Source organism: Acinonyx jubatus, chromosome D3 (genome assembly GCF_027475565.1).
Source record: "Acinonyx jubatus isolate Ajub_Pintada_27869175 chromosome D3, VMU_Ajub_asm_v1.0, whole genome shotgun sequence".
In the NCBI taxonomy this organism is placed as follows: Eukaryota; Metazoa; Chordata; class Mammalia; order Carnivora; family Felidae; genus Acinonyx; species Acinonyx jubatus.
Window position 1 is genome coordinate 82,126,164 of NC_069392.1, and position 16,765 is coordinate 82,142,928.

Below are 16,765 nucleotides of genomic sequence, written 5' to 3' on the forward strand. Positions count from 1 at the left end.
CAGCAAAAACGAATCATTTTTCAAGGTCTCTGCATGAATACTAAATGCATCAATAGAAAACATGCAGAATCAAAATGTGAGAGATAAATCCATGTTAACTGTCGCTTGACTGATATGGCTGCTCGACATTTTTCTTTTGGCAACCACATTTTCTTACATTGTACCATGCAAGTGCCTATCTTCCCAAAGTTAAACTCATTTTTATTTGAACCACGCCTAATTTATCAATTGGAATAATCAAATAAGATATTGAATACTTTTGGGGCGCCTGGGTGGCTCAGTCAGTTAAGCGTCCAACTTAGACTCAGGTCATGATCTCGCGGTTTGTAGGTTTGAGCCCTGCGTGGGGCTCTGTGTTGACAGCTCTGAGCCTGGAGCCTGTTTCGGATTCTGTGTCTCCCTTTCTCTCTCTGCCCCTCCCCAACTTGTGTTCTGTCTCTCTCTGTATCAAAAATAAATAAACGTAAAAAAATAAAAATAAAAAAATATTGAATACCTTTATACGGAAATAGCAAATATGATAAGATTTACATAATCTTTCCCCATGCATTATGTATTACTATTTAAATTCTTTATAACTGTTACTTCACATACAGTTCTGTACCTTGTCAGCCCATATATTGCCAGCATCATTTTTTTTTCCTATCAAGCTTCTACATTAGTTTCTTCCTGGCAATATCATCATGATGTTAATTGTTGGTGTCAACAATAAATTTCCATTTATCCCAGAAACATAGAAGCAGTAAAAAAAAATAAAAGAGTGTGGGAAAAGATCATTTACATTAGGAGAATCTCCAGGTGATATTATCCCACATATAAGTGTCCAGAGTAAGTTTTTCATATATTCTTTTCTCCCAAACTTCTTTCGATGAAGTATTGACCTTGAAATCCTAAATATTTAACATATAGCTTGGGAACAAATACCCCTGAGAATCCTTCCATCTGAAGCATCCATTACAAATTTCTTGTGATTATTTTAAATACTTCAATTAGTGTTGCTTGTAGTAAGTACACCAGAATGGCTCAGTTACAGTGGAAACCATAACCTTTGTGACCATAGAATTTATTAAAGAAGTTTACTGTAATAAACCGATGATATTATTGGATCTTATTTTGTCTATCGTGTTGGCCTTACTCGATAGTTTAACTTCAAAAGCAAAACAGTAGTAACAAAATCAATAAGCATATTATTTATGGTAAATATAACAATCAAAATAGGAGATATTTTCTTGAGCATGACACTACCGAGAATTTTCCATGCATCTGCACTCATAATTCTCACACAAACCTGAGTTGTATACAATTATCATTCTGACTTCCTAGATGAGAAAATACACAGAGAAATCTGTTACACAAATTCACACACAGGAAATGTTATAGGGAGGGTAGATTTAGTCCTACACAGAGATGCTATCTTATCCCTCACCTTGTCTTGATTCCTATCAATGGGCTTCATGAAATTATAGAATGTTTTGCTTGCTATGTTTCTATGGCCTTTTTTTCTTTGCTTAAAATGTTGACATTATAAGAAAGGAAAGGAAAGTAGCAGCATATCACTGTAGAGGTGTTTCAGTCAAATTTGGGGAATAATAGCAAACAGAAGTGAGTGTACGTAAAAAACACATTGGGAAACATCAGCCCTTATAAGTAACATCTGTACAGATCTTTATTTTTTTCCTGTTTGCATAACTCCTTGACTTGGAATATTCCTTGGTTGCTTGCAGGGAGAATTAGTCATCACTTATTACTTGTGTCTCATGAACCCTGATCTCATTTGTACCCCTAAGTAGCCATCGGCTCATTATTACCTTCCTGCTGGTATACAATCTCCCTCTCATTATCGTTAGAGGCACGGTTTGGGAAAACTGGAGATTCATTCTAATTAATGATATTTCAGTCATTTCTATTTTCAATTTTTTGGCAAGGCCCAGGTATTGAGACAAACATTTTCGCATACATTTGAATTTTACTTTTTATTAAAAGAAATTTTAAGAAAGGCAAAGTTGTCATATGGGTTTAAGTGTGGTTGTCTAAAAAGATGTTATTAAAATTGCACGACATTAAGTTGTTTTTTCATTGAATTATTGTACTATCTGTTTTACATGCTACGTGTATTTGATATTTATTAAAATACTCTAGTGTTATGTCTTTTACAAATTTTCTTTGACACATAAGAATAAAGGAAATTTATAATAATCATGAGATAGCATGTTATCTTAAAATAACTAATATAACAGAAATCACAATATTACAAAAGTTAGTGAATTTCCCAAATCCAAAATAGTCACCTGAAAAATATTTACAAAACAATTTTATGTGGGCTTTTAAAGAAATTATATCTACCTTTTACAATTAATGGATAGACAATATATTTGTGATTTAAAGTAAGTTTAACTACAAATTTGTGACAGTTTCCTTTATTTTTCTTAATAAGTATATATTTGAGTGGAAGTTATTATTACTCCTCACTCAAATGTGCAACATACCTTTAGAACGTATGTAGTATTTTATATTATGTGACACATGTTCAGTACCTTTAATTGTAAGATCTAGGATCTATAGGTAATAACAATGTCTGCAACTCAAACCTGTGATGATTTTATAGGAGATAAAAATTCAATATGGTCACGATAATCGTAAGATATTACTGCTATTATACAACTCTTTCCTCTTATTTCAAAACATTAAAGATTTTGCAAAAAGTGAAAATATTATTTTATTTATTCTTTACATTAGTAAAAGGAATAAATTCCATTCAACTAGGAAAAATGCTATCTTAACAATAAATGCAACTATGTGATTTAAAAAAAAAATGCAGTGAAGCGCTAAATGAAGTAAAACACACAGTCCGTTGAAGATACAAGTAAAAACAAAAACACTGATACTGTTGGAGTTATTCCAAAGTTTAATATAGAAGTAAGCTTACTCTACATTAGAGAATGAAAAAGTATTTGTAGAAAAAACTACTTTTTTAAATGAATTACATTAACACTTTTCTGAAATCAAATGATCGTGCATGCCTGTACCTATTTCTGGACTCTATATTGGGTTTAGAAACACATGGTGGATTCTGGCCTGGCAACCTGTTTTTTGTGAGCCACAGGTTAAGAATGTTTTTTTTTTGTTTTTTTGTTTGTTTCTTCCCTTTTAAAGGTAGTGTTAAACAAAAAAAAAAAACAAGAATAACAAAAGAATATGCAAAATAAATTCTATGTGGCTACAAAAGCAAAAATATTGACTATCTTGTGCTGTACAGAAATGTTTGCTTCTCTTAGACTATATTGTTTAGAAAATATGCATGTTCTTTACCTTATCAATACCACACTTTCATAATTACTGTAGAACTTGGGTAAATATAGAAATTTGATGGGTTAAGTTCTCTAATCCTGTTCCACTTTTTCAAAACTATTTTGGCTCGTCTAGTTTATTTTGTATAACATATAAATTATACAATCTGCTTGTGCATTTGTAAATAAAATGTCTGCCATAAGTTCACATAGGCTTAAACTCTAGCTCAATTTTCAGAAAGTCTATATTTTAACAGTATTGAGTCTCTGGACCATTAACATTATATAACTTTCTGTTTATTTAAATAATGTTTGATTTCTCTCAGTAGAATTTTGTAGTGCATAGCGTAGAACTGTCTTGCACAAGTGTTGTTAAAGTTATCCCTAGATTTTTTCTTTTAATTTGGATACTATATTTTTTAAATAGACTTTGTTTTCTAAGAGCAGTTTTAGGTTCACAGCAAAATTGAGTGTAAAGTATAAAGTCCCCTATTCCAACACCCGCATAAATGCATGGCCTTCTGGCCTATCAAATTATAGCACCAAAATGATAAATTTGTTACGGTTGATGAGCTTATATATATATATATATATATATATATATATATATATATATTTTAATTTTTGTAATGTTTATTTACTCTTGAGAGAGACAGAGTGTGCAGGGGAGGGCCAGAGAGAGGAGGAGACACAGAATCTGAAGCAGGCTCCAGGCTCAGAGCTGGCAGCACAGAGCCCGGTGTGGGGCTCATGACCTAAGCTGAAGTCAGATGCTTAATCGACTGAGCCACCCAGGCACCCTTCAATGAGCCTATATTAACACATCATCATCCAAAGTCCACCGTTTACATTACAGTTCATTTTTCCTATGTACATTCTATAGGTTTGGAAAAACGTATAATGTAATGACACGTATCCACCATTATAATATCACGTGGAATAATTTCACTAATATAAATATTATTTGTACTCCACCCATTCATCCCTCCTTTCCCTGTACACTCTGGCAACCACTGATCTTTTTACTGTCTCTATAATTTACCCTTTCCAGAATATCATATAGTTGGAATTGTACAGTATGTAGCTGTTTAGGTTGGCTTCCTCCACTTATTAATATGCATGCAAAGTTCCATGTCTTATCATGGCTTGATGGCTCATATTTTTTTTTTTTTTTAGCACTGAAGAATATTTTATTGTCTGGACCACAGTTTATCCACTCACCTATTGAGGAACATCTTGGCTGCTTCCAAACTTTGGCAATTTATGAGTAGAGCTGCTGTAGACATCCATGTGTAGGCTTTTGTATGGAAAGATTTTCAACAAATTTGGGTAAAGACCAAGGAGCATAATTGCTAGATAATATGGTGAGGCTTGTGTTCAGATTTGTAAGAAATTGAACAAACTGCCTTTCAAAGTGGCTGAACTGTTTTATATTCCCATTTTCAAGGAATCAGCTTTCTTGTCACTCAACATCCCATCTGGCATTTGGTGATCCAGTGTTTTGAATTTTGGCCTATCTAACAAATGTGTATTGGCTTCTCATTGTTGCTTTAATTTGTAAAATCCCTACTGACATTTGCTTTTTGGGCATCTTTTTACTTTTTTTTTTTTTTTTTTTGTAATCTGTTTATCTTCTTTGGTGAAGTTCTTCAGAACTTATGCTCATTTTTTAATCTGGTTTTCACTTTCTTATTATTGAGTTTTCAGAGTTCTTTGTATATTTTGGATAGTAGCCTTTTAACAATATCTTTTGCAGATACTTTTCCCCAGTCTGTGGTATCTTCTCATTCTTTTGTATCCTTTGCAAACCAGAAATTTTTATTTTAATGAAGTCCAACTTACCAGTTATTTTTAATGGATCATGCCTTTGTTGTAAAAAAAGGTCATCACCAAACCCAAGGTCATTGAGAATTTATCCAATGCTATCTTCTAGGAGTTTTAGAGTTTCGCATTCTACATATGGGTCTATGGACCATTTTAAATTAATTTTTGTGGAGTGTGTAAGTTCTGGGTCATTAGTGACTAATATCAGTAATGACATTAGTGACAAAGTACTGCTGGGAACAAAGGTGTCGGTTTTTATTTTTTTTTTATTTTTTGATGTTTATTTTTGAGAGACAGAGAGAGGCAGAGAGAGAGACAGAACACGAGCGAGGTAGGGGCAGAGACAGGGAGACACAGAATCTGAAACAGGCTCCAGGCTCTGAACTGTCAGCACAGAGGCAGACACAGGATTTGAACACATGAGCTGTGATATCATGACCTGAACCGAAGTCGGGCACTTAACTGACTGAGCCACCCAGGCACCACAAAGGTGTCAGTGATTTAAAGAAATACAGTAAAACCTTGGATTGTGAGTAACTTGTTCTGGGAGTGTTCGCAAGACAAGCAAACATTTTTAATAAATTTTAACTTGATAAACAAGCAAAGTCTTGCAATAGGAATAGTATGTGACACCAAATATCACAGGATCAGAACTGAGCCAATGGTTCTTGAAATTCGCTTTGATATACTAGTGCTTTGGATGGCAAGCCAGTTTCCAGAATGAATTATGCTCGCAAACCAAGGTTTTACTGTACTCAGAAAGTGAATAATTGAAGCATAGTGAAGTCCCCGGTTCATGAAGACTTAATCTAGAGGGTAGAGATAAACGGGGCAATAGTAGGAAGTGCCATGAGGTCAGGAGAAAGGAGGATTGTGTGCCTTTTTCTGTATGTTTATAAGATACACTATTTTAGCTGTGCTTAGTATTCGTAGAGGGGCTCAGTAAAAAAGAAAAGCTGATTTTTTAAAGGATTAGGGAAGGAGCGTGGATCTAAAGCTGGGAACCAAGAATTTCCTTTATTCTTGAGGGGATTTTTGTCCATTGGAGTCCGACAGCAAAGGTGTCCATTAGCATCACTTTTTAGGGGCCTGGGCATAACTTTGAGGGAAATTCTTTCTGATGTTTTCTATTTTTGGTTGGTGAATTAGTTTAGGGTCACCTACGTACAATTACGGATGAGTAACAGGGCCATTGATCACAAAACAAAACAAAACAAAACAAAACAAAACAAAACAAAACAAAAAAGGAGAGCAAGTGGAAAGGAAACAATTTCCAGGTACTAATGAGGACTCGGTTAAATTTGAGGTAAGAAACTGATAAAGGGACTAAATCTGAGAAGTACTATTTTTGTTTCTTTTTTTTTGTTTCTGTTTTTGTTTTTGTTTTTGTTTTTGTTTTTTTTGTCCAGTAGGCTTCATCAGTCCTGGAGTTGATGTGGGAAAGCTAACTGGATGGATTGATCCAGGGTTAAGGTGTTCCTAGCATGAGGCAGTTGAGTGTGATTGCCCAATTAAATAAAAAATAGAAGTTCACCCTGTATGCAGTTGATGTGATAGGGAGAAAATAAGGACTCAAGACACTAGAGGAGGTCTGTCTGAGGCTCAGAAACATCCGTTGTAACAACCCCTGAGTGAACTAGGAAAGAATGGGTCATTTTAAAGCATGTGGCCCGAGGGACGCCTGGGTGGCCCAGTCGGTTAAGCATCTGACTTCGGCTCAGCTCATGATCTCACGGTTTGTGAGTTTGAGCCCCACATCGGGCTTGGCACTGATAGCTCCAAGCCTGGAGCCTGCTTCAGAGTCTGTGTCGCCTTCTCTTTCTACCCTTGCCCCTGCTCATGTTCTGCCTGTCTCTCTCAAAACTAAATAAACATTACAAAAAAAATTCAACCACGTGGTCAGAAATAAACATACATTCAGATTTTAACCAAGAAATGAAATAAAGAGCAATATATTGAAAAAGATCAATTAAGAAGATGTTACTCCCAACAGGAATAAGTTCAGAAGATAAGGAAATATGTAACTCATATACAAATTACATACAACACAGGGAGAGGAAACCCTTTTAAGATTTAACCATAAAAGAGAAAAAAGGAAGGGGTGCCTGGGTGTTTCGGTCAGTTAAGCCTCTGACGTCAGCTCGGGTCATGATCTCATGGTTCATGAGTCAGAGCCCGCGTTGGTCTCTGTGCTGACAGCTCAGAGCCAGGAGCCTGTTTCAGAGCCCTCCCACACTCGTGCTCTGTCTCTCTGTCTCAAAAATAAAAGTAAACATTAAAAAAAAAAAGGTGGGGGGGAGGTAGGAAGAAGCCACGATTTTCTTCTTACCTATTATTGCCAAGTAGCTCAGGGTCTAAAAAGCTGATTTCAATGCTTTGGATTGAGTGCCTGAACTCCTAAAAAATAGTTTAAGGAGTTTAAGGAGGAGGTTATTTTATGATAACCATCCAATCCTGAAAGTGCGGACCACGTTGATTACCATGGGAATAAGAAGGCATTAATTTTTTTTAAAGAACTTGTTTATAAGAACTCACTGATATGCACTTAAACACTAAACTGTTACAGATAATAAAGAAGAAGGGTAAGTTTAAAATGAGGTAGGTGGGGAGATGGGTATAATAGGCGATGGAGATTAAAGAGTACGCTTATCGTGATGAGCGCTGAGTAATGTATAGATCTGTTGAATCACTGTGCCATACGTGTCAAACTAAAATAACACTGAATGCTAACTATACTGGAAGCAAAATGAAAAACTTAAAGAATTTTAAAAAATAAAAAGGAATAAAATTGTAAAATGACTGCCCTGGAAATCCCTGGTATTGATGAGAGTAAAGGGATTTAGGAGAGAAAGACTGTCAGCTATTTAAATGTGACAGGTTTATACCATTGTGATCATAGACGTTTCCTCATCTAAAAACTAGGTGAAGGAATAATTAAACTTAGTTCCAGTGGGTCCTGTGTGTAAATAAGATATGAGTGAGGTAACATGTACGAGGACAGAAGCCACATGGAACTGATTCACCACTGCAATCCTGCATGAGTGGGTACAAAAAATTAAAATTAGAGTCAAATGCTGAATTTTGTAGGAAAAAACCAACAAAAACACAAGAAAGGCTGTTGGACTGGACACACCTGCATGAAGTCAACTTTTCTTCTTATAAAAATAGCTTTTCACATGTTGAAGGGTTTTGACAATATTTCTTTAAAAGGAAATTAGGACAAAAATAAGAAAAAACAGCTCACACAGAATAAAATTGATATTAGCTGAAAAAAATTCTCAAAACCAGATGTTCATATTACTTTATGGAATAGCTTTCTATAATGCATTAACATGTGATGTATTTCTGAAATGAAGAACACCCATTTGTAATGCCTTATTCATCAATGTTCCCAGTGCGAAGTTCAGAAAAAAAATGCTGACATAGAAATGATAATAAACTTAATTTCCAATCATACCCTTCTATTTACATTGTCAAAAACAAATAAATCTTTCTCTGGGCAAAATGTATTCTATCTTAATATTTTGCATAACTTTAAAGCTCATTTTGGTTTATTTTCACAATAACGGTCTCAGTCTATTTTATTCTTCACCCTAATTAATATGCCTAATAGTTAATTAAAAAGTTACTCAAGGGTGGACGGAGTTCTTTTCTGACTTGGTGTTAAGGGGCCATCCTAGCACCTCCTGACGCTGCTTGGCAGTTACTTTATCCCTATGCTACACTGCTATTCCCAAAACCTCACAAGTGTCCTGTGTCTCTGCTATCCTAGTACAATACTTTAAATCCATTTTAGGTGCAATTAAAATTATTGCTCTCATGCTGCAGACTTAAGTTTACGGTATGAACACCATTAAGACACATGTCTTCTAGGCATTGAGAGGTAGCCATGAAAGCTGCTCCTGAAGGCAGTGACATGTTTTATATGGATTCATGGTGTAATTAATATACTCCTCATAGATACGCACAACTATAATGGCATGCTTCGTGTACACTTTTCGTCACTTACAAAGCAAAGAAATCTATGCCGCAAGGTTTCGTGACAAAATCCCTACTCAGTACTTCTTACACACACAGGAAACTAGCCACTTTGAAATGCTGGAAATGCCTGTGACTCCCAGAGCATCTCAGGATGCTTTACACTCCCTTGTCTTTACTTATGTAAGGAAAGATGGAAAGAAGGGAGGGAGGGAGGAAGGGAGGAAGGAAAGACTCGTGTTTTTAACAAAAGATTTCCTGAATGTATCAGAGTTGGAAGGCTGTCTTCCTTTATCCATGTTTAGGGTAAATTTCTGAGCAACAATATATAATTGTTATCTTTCAATACTGAGCTCTAAAGACATTACAGACAGTACAAGCATATGTGCATATGTGCATCTGTCTCGTGTGATTTCAGTGGTAGAAGATCAAGAAGGAGAGAGTCTGATTAGTATCACAAAAAAAACTAGCAGATTGATTACTAGTTTTCAATCTGAAAAGCCATTTTTGAAGTGAAGTCAAGATATCACTTCTGAATATGTTCAGCTGATCTGACTTTTGAGTGTCTATCCCTTAGGAAAGTGGTGACTATATTTTACAACAGAAGTTACAGACAGACTCCAGATCCAAAACTGTCCAGGACTGAAATGTGTCAGGAGCTTAAAACCGTATATTTTTAAAAATTTTGTCATTAGTGCCAGCTTGTGTAATTTGGTTCTTGTTTAGTTCGGGTCATGTGTAGCTCTGGCTGAAATAGCATCCTCTCCAGGGGACGTCTGGATGGCTCAGCAGGTTAAGCGTCCAACTACTGATTTTGGCTCAGGTCATGATCTCACGGTTCATGAGTTTGAGCCCAACATTGGTCTATGCTCTGACAACACCAAGCCTACTTGGGTTTCTCTCCCTCCCTCTCTCTCTCTGCCCCTCTTCTCTCTCTCTCAAAAATAAGTAAATAAACATTTGAGAACATGAAATAACATCCCTCCCTGGATCATCACTCCCTGTGGGGAAATAGGTTCTCCTTACATAAATGAGTTAGATAAAAGCTTGCGGACAAAAAGCTGCTACCATGGGGTCAAAGTGCCTGAGGTTAGCAAGTGAGATATTATAATGAACCACGAGTAACTTGTAATATCACCTGCAGGAAATTACTTTCCATCTGGAGCCAATGTACTTTGATCACAAACACCACTTGCCCTCCCAGACCCTTTGCTTCTTATACGCACAAGTTAATGATTGTTTTCTCCATGTTCACGTGTGTAAGATCTTGTTTTCTTCATGTTCCCCACGTGAGTGATATCTTGCGAGCTCAATTAATACGGAGACAAAAACCCCTGTTTGGGGCTCTCCTCTCTTCCCTGACATTAGCCTCTCTCGTGTTCAATTCTGTGTCTGCTCTCTTGTAAGACAAGAGTGAACTCCAGACTCATAGTCTGTGACAACTTTCCTCATATTAGAGGAAAGCAAGAATAGGAAAACCATGTAATACTTCTAATGTTCTTGTTAAGTTAGTATGTGTCAGTCTCACTGTGATACCATTAGTCAAAGGAAGTCACATGACAAATCCTGATATATGAGTGCATGCATTAGAAGAACATAATCATCTTGTAGAATGAGAATTTTTAAAGAGGGGTGATAGAAGCAGGGAATTTTTTGAATAATATTTCATTTCCTTGAAGAATTAGTAGTGAGTGCCAAATTAATAATACAAAGAGTTAGAATATAATTTCTGGAGACATGTCTGTGAAAAGTTGAGAGAGTATGCGATCCATATTCCTACCAGAGGAAGGAAGACATTAAAACAAACAAACAAACAAACAAAACACAGAACAAGACCTTTAATTGTAACTACAGAAAAGGCAGAATGTCTGTGCCCAAGTGTTTGCAGATGCATATAATTGATGTGAAAGGATGAATTAGGTCCCTCTTAATTGTCTTGATTTTCTAAGGGAAGCATAAGGAAAGGTAATCAGGTGAAAATCTGTATACAGCATGAGAAGTTTAGAAATAAAGAAAATAAAAGTATTTTCTGAGAGAAGACTAAAAGTTCCATAAAAATTGAGTAAGATTATTTGACAGTTTTGGTATTCATTTGCAATCAGTGACTATATGTATAATTAAATATCATATATATATATATATATATATATATATATATATATATATGACAATTATAGCACAGTTGTATGTGTGAGAAGAAAATAAGTCTGGGCCTCTTTAGAAATATTTGACAGGAAACAAGGATGTTGTCAACATGGAAGAGATTTGTAGGCTCATAAAAAGTTTCTTCCCAATCTATGGTATATTTTGCAAAACCCTTGTCAGGAGATCTTAAAAAATAAAATGTACTTGAAATAACTTTTTATATATGTATTATGGAGGAGCAAGAGTATGTGAATTGTATACAAAATCAATAAGTGACCGGTACATTATTTCCATATTAACTTCTGACCAGACCAATGAAAATTGCCTCTGGAATAGCTTAAATGAGAAATTCTATCCAAATATATTACTGAGTTTGAAGTTTCTAAGGATCACGTCTTTGAGTCAGGATTCCTGATCCAGAGACAGTGGCCTGGAAGGGATGGAGCTTGAAGGCATTATTGACAGTAACTGGAACGAGATCATCAACAGTTTTGATGACATGAGCTTCTCTGAGTCCCTTCTCCATGGCATCTCTGCCTATGGTTTTGAGAAACCTTCTGCCATCCAGGAGCGAGCCATTCTTTGTATCAGTGGTTACGATGAGACCGCTCAAGCCCAATCTGGGACTGGGAAAACAGCCACTTTTTTTTATATCGATTCTGCAACACATTGAATTGGATCTTTCTGATTTTTTCTATTTTCGGTTGGTGAAGGAGAGATGAGGTTAAGATTAGGGATGAGTAGCAGGGCCATTGGTAACAAAAAATAAATGAATAAAAAGGAGAGAATTGGAAAATAGCAATTATTAAGGAAAGAATTTATTATTTCCAGGCACGAATGAGGACTCAGTTAAATTTGAGTTAAGAAACTGAGAAAGGGACCAAATCTGAGAAGTAGTATGTATGTATGTATGTATGTATGTATGTATGTATGTATGTATTTGTCTAATAGGTTTCATCAGTCTTGGAGTTGCTATGGGAAAGCTAACTGGATGGATTGATCCAGGGTTAAGGTGTTCCTAGCATGAGGCAGTTGAGCGTGATTGCTCAATTAAATGAAAAACTAGAGGTCCATGCATCATGAAGTTGATGTGGTAAGGAGAAAATAATATCTAAAGGCTACAGAGGCCTTGGCCCCACACCTACTAGAGTTGGCTCAGCAGATACAGAAGGAATCCATGGCATTAGGACATTCTATGGGTGCCTTCTGCCACACTTGGGGGACCAAGATACCAGCTGACATACAGAAGCTGACATACAGAAGATGAAAGCTTCCCATATTGTCGTGGGTACCCCATGTCTTGTGTTTGATATGCTTAACCGGAGATACCTGTCTCCCAAATACCTCAAGATGTTTGTACTGGAGGAAAACTGATGAAATGCTAAGCCACGGAATCAAAGACCAGGTCTATGACATATTCCAAAAGCTTGACAGCAGCACCCAGGTGGTTTTTCCGTCAACTGCAATGCTTTCTGACATGCTTGAGGTGACCAAGAAATTCAATCCCCATTTGGATTCTGGTCAAGAAGCAAGAGTTGACCCTGGAGAGTATCTGCCAGTTCTCCATCGGTGTGGAATGGGAAGATTGGACTCTGGACACACTATGTGACTTGTATGAAATGCTGACCCTCACACAGGCAGTCATATTCTTCAACACCTGAATGAAGGTTGATTGGTTCACTGAAAAGATGCAAGCCGCAGACTTGACCGTGACTGCAATGCACAGAGATAGGGGCCAAAAGGATAATGAGATGTTATCATGAGGGAGTTCTGCACTGTCTCTAGCAGAGTATGGATTACCACTGACCTGCTGGCCAGAGGCATTGATGTACAGCAGGTTTCTTTAGTCACCATCTATGACATTCCCACCAACAGGGAAAACTATATCCAGAGAATAGGTGATGGTAGATGATTTGGCCCTAAGGATGTGGGTGTTGACACGGTCTCAGAAGAAGACAAAGGGCTCTTTGAGAAATTCTACAACACCTCCATCGAGGAGATGTCCCTCAGTGTTGCTGTCCTCACCTGAGAGAGTGTCCTGCTACATAGCCCTACCCAGGGTTCAGTCTGGGGGGATGGGGTGCTGAAAAGGAGTGGGAGTGGAGAGGAAAGGGAACCAAGGGATGGACATTCTGTCATTTTTTTCTTTGAGTAAATGTCACTTTTTGAGGCACAAGAAGGAATCATAAACATCTTAGACACTCTTTTGTTTGGGTAGGCTCTTGCCCCAGGTACCATCTCTTTTCCCCAAATTATCTCCATAGCCTAGTTAACCTCCACACCCCATTAGGCTTTCCTCACTGCAGCTAAATGCATCTGAAAATGATTCAAGGGGCTAGAGTGTCACTTGGCCTCATTTACTGGACCGAATCTGGGGAACCCCCTGAGTTAAATGGCCCAGGTTATTGTCCCCATGATGGGCATCAGGGAGAGAAAATGGTAGCCATTTTTACATTGTTTTGTATAGTCTAGATTAATTCAGGAAACAAACACAAGATTCTGAATAAAATGACCTGGAAACTGAAAAATGTGTATATTACTGAGTTTGGATAATAGTAACAAGAGGTCATAAGTATGCAGGAGATAGCTTCCTAAGAACATTTTTCCACTGTGACTTGTTGAGAACTCACAACAGCACTATAAAATAGGTACAATAACTGTTACTTCATATTTTTAAACATGAAGAAACAGATCATGGTGGTTCAATGCTCAAGACTGCAAATCCAAGACTCAAATTTTAGTGATATAACTCCAGAGTCCATTTTTTTTTTTTTTTTTTATTTTCCATTTAGTTTGTGGAAAATCATCCTGATGATGATATAGTTTTATTTTGGGGGATAAATTGACTTTTCCCTTGTACCTTTGTTTTCAAAATAACTATCAATTACTAAGATACCTTCATATGTGTCATTTTGAAAATACCACATTATTCTTAATCCTTAGTAACCTCATAGTTACATTATATTGAATTTCTAAAAGATCTCTGTGCATCTTCAGGGAAGTGCCAAAACCAATAGAATTTCTAAAAATACATATTATGTTTACAGTTGAAACATTATTTTACCAGTATATTTTCTTCAAACTGTAATAACAAATGTAGAATTGCTTAGGAAGAAAACTTTTCAGACAGAATGGCATGAAATGCCATGGCATAGTTGAGTGTATTTGTTTAAGTTAGTGAATTAACTTTTTATATTTTTTAATACTATTAAAAGAGACACTTTTGATTATTAATTGAACTCACTGAACTTTCTGCATTGTACATTGAGATACCCCACTGAACGCATGAGGACAGAATAAGAATAATGATAATTTCATAAAAAGTGTGTAGGAATGGCTCACCCAAAGTGTAGGGTCACTAATTCTAACACGACTCTGCCTTTCCATTCTGATTGGTTGGCGAGGGCTACCGATACGGAGTAGAAATCTATTTCTGGTTGCTCATTATACGACAATGCAGTCAAGTATCATCATATCCTAAGAATCTAGACTAAAAATGACACCTCAGGAAGGACTGTAGACATGATATGTTCAAGTGTGTAAAGATGATCATTAAAAAAGGAGACACAAAACCCTGAGAAGAGTCAGAGAAATATCTGGCTCAAATAATTTTATTTTAACAAATAATGTACTTTGCTAGTACCTAAAGCAACGTTTTTTGGTTTTTTTTTTGTTTTGTTTTGTTTTGTTTTTTTACTAGTCAAGAAAACTGAGAGCTAAAAACAGGGCTGAAATTGACTAAATGGTTTGATGTGCGTAGATAATTGTGTATAATTTAATAAGGTAGAATAATTATGAATACAGCTCAATAGCTATCAGGTACAAAATCTGGAATGTTCTAAAATCTCATACATACACTGTCCTTTCTTTTCATTTTTAATGTACACACAGTTATTGCAACTGACTTCAAAACACAGTCTTGTTTATTGATCAGCCTACAGGAACTTACTTATTTTAACTATACATAAAACATAACTTCTAAAAGTCAAATGCAATAATAACTTATTTTCCTTCATATGAAATGAAAATATTACATCTGGACATTAAAGTCTCAGAGTTTAGCTAACTGCTTTTCAGAATATGAGCTTTTAATTTTAATGCAGCATTTTTCTGCCTTTTCAGTCTTAATGGACCAGATTTGAGTGTTAAAAAAGATGGATCAAATAATTTCAAACAGCTCCAGGAAAAGAAAATCAAAGTCATTGGATTTAATTCTGCTGCATGCATTAGTATTTAAGTTTAAATGAAAGCATTGATTATCAGTCTTAGTTAATATACATTGAATAACATTCCAGAGTTATCTGTTTCAAGCTAAAATTAAAATATAAATGAACTTTTTCCCTTAACGTCATGGCTATATGGCAGGCCTTTTAGCTAATGTTATATTAATGCTATGTGTATAATTGTAATATATAGCAATAGGCTATTAAGTCTCTGAATTATGGCTTCAAAACCGTAAGACATGTTTTTATAACCTATATATGAATTTCACTTTGCCTCAGTCATGAAAATACAAAAACCTAACCTAGAATTCACACCATCTGGATTCTTTTACACAGCAGAGAATTTGTCAGTGACACCAAACTTCAATAAAATGCTTAAATTTATGCAAACTTGGGGCGCCTGGGTGGTTCTGTTGGTTAAGCATCCGACTTCGGCTCAGGTCACGATCTCACGGTTCGTGGGTTCGAGCCCCGCATCGGGCTCTGTGCTGACAGCTCAGAACCTGGAGCCTGCTTCAGGTTCTGTGTCTCCCTCTCTCTCTGCCCCTCCTCCACTCACGCTCTGTCTCTCTCTTTCAAAAATAAATAAACGTTAAAAAAATTTTAAAAAAATTATACAAAGTATGCACTGAAACTAAACTCTGGGTAGGTAACATTGGCCTCTGGCTTATGATTAATTACTCTACTAGCTGATTGTGAGTCATATGTGCTTCTTGGATCTACATACTGACCATAAAATAAAACCAAGTAAACTGGCACATGTCTGCCCTTTCTGCGGATATATATCATGAGTTCTAAAGAAATCGACATTTCAAACCTACCTCCCACATCTGTGACTTTGGTTTGGTAAGAGATTAAGAGGACAATAAAATAAAGACTTCTGGAGGACGGGTTATTTCCCTACACTCAACTTTCTAAGGACAACTTCATAACTTCACCCCTTTTTGTTTTTACTTCTTGGTGAAGTTCTTCATTCTCTCTCTATATTTTGTCCCTTAGAGCTAGTGGTTGCTGCTTCATTATTGGTGTATAGAAATGCAACAAGTTTCAGGGCGCCTGGGTGGCGCAATTGGTTAAGCGTCCGACTTCAGCCAGGTCACGATCTCGCGGTCCGGGAGTTCGAGCCCCTCGTCAGGCTCTGGGCTGATGGCTCAGAGACTGGAGCCTGTTTCCGATTCTGTGTCTCCCTCTCTCTCTGCCCCTCCCCCGTTCATGCTCTGTCTCTCTCTGTCCCAAAAATAAATAAACGTTGAAAATAAAAATTTAAAAAAAAAGAAATGCAACAAGTTTCTATACATTAATCTTGTA

General features: G+C 36.3%; 1 pseudogene; it reads left to right on the top strand.

Moving 5' to 3' along the window:
- The first annotated feature begins 11,457 nt into the window (after positions 1-11,457).
- Positions 11,458-13,659, top strand: LOC106985151 (eukaryotic initiation factor 4A-I-like; annotated as a pseudogene).
- Positions 13,660-16,765: the final 3,106 nt, after the last annotated feature.